This window comes from Pongo abelii, chromosome 21, assembly GCF_028885655.2.
Source record: "Pongo abelii isolate AG06213 chromosome 21, NHGRI_mPonAbe1-v2.0_pri, whole genome shotgun sequence".
Classification (NCBI taxonomy): Eukaryota; Metazoa; Chordata; class Mammalia; order Primates; family Hominidae; genus Pongo; species Pongo abelii.
This window is the reverse complement of record NC_072006.2, coordinates 35,005,778-35,007,129: the sequence shown is the minus strand read 5'-3', so window position 1 is coordinate 35,007,129 and position 1,352 is coordinate 35,005,778.

Sequence of the window (1,352 nt, the reverse complement as noted above, 5' to 3'; positions counted from 1 at the left end):
CGCCCCGCGCCGGCACGTGATCCTGCGCTACGCCTGGCCGGCGGCCGGGGAAGCTGCGGAAAGAGCGCGGTGAGGGGCTCTGAGGAGTTAGTTTCGTCTGCGATGTAGACTCTACGGTGTAGAGTGTGGCGCTCTTGAGCGAGTGTCCTCAAGACCAGCTGTCATTTCCTTTGCTTCTTTCATCTGTAAAATAGTATTGATGATAATAAAAATATTGAACTCACAAGGTTATTGAGAGTGTTTAGGACATTACCAAGCATATAGTAAATACTCCACAATTATGACCAATTTTTGATTACCAAGGATTATTTTTTTTAACCTCCTGTCTCATCTCCCCACACGAACTCCTGTCATCAGTTCTTGGGTACTTGGGGATCTAGCAGGTTCATCTCATACGGGTCCGCAGGTTATGCACTGCACAAGGCCTGGGAGCGCCATTTACGTAGACGTTCATGTGAACAGTGCCCCCCTTAATTTGTGCGAAATAGTGGCCACTCATCTAAAGTAGCACTCTGGCTTATCAGTTGTGATTCCCTTCTCGTCTCCAGTGACATTCCTTTCTTTCCAATTGGACATCCATTCCCTTAGTTACATCCCTGATATGTGATTGTGGCCTCCTGAATTTCTAGTGCTAGGTCTTCATGCTGAAGTTCCCGTAATTCCAGTTGCTTGATGACTCTCTTCCACCTCCCACCCCCAACCACAACAGTTCTTTATTATGCTGAGACCTCCAGCCCATGAAACTCCTGACCTCGTGATCCGCCCGCCTCAGCCTCCCAAAGTGCTGGGATTACAGGCGTGAGCCACCGCGCACGGCCAAATTTTACAGTTCTATTCATAAATCTAGTGAATTATATCACTTATTGGGTCCCATTAATAAATTAAGCTAAAATCCTTTGAACATTTGAAATTGCATTTATAAATTTAATTCATTTTTCTAAGTATCACAGTTTTCTGTCTAACAAAGCCTTTCAAGTCCTTGTGTAATTCTTGTAAATGTAATAAATTTATAAGAATACTGAGTCATGAGTGCTTTTAAATGTGTCAGTACAAACGAGATTTCATCTTAAAATCAAAAGTCTAAATCTATTATTCAAATACATATTTGTAATTAGTACAAGAATAATCTGTTAGAATTCTCAAAATTATCTGTTATTTTTTGAGACAGAGTCTCTGTCACCCAGACTGGAGTGCAATAGTGATCATAGCTCACTGCAGCCTCAAGCTCCTGGGCTCAAGCTAGCCTCCTGTTGCAGCCTCTCGAGTAGCTGAGACTATAGGCACAGACTACCATGCCTGGCTAATTTTTTTAGTTTTTATAGAGGGGGTGGGGAATCTCCCTATGTTGCCCA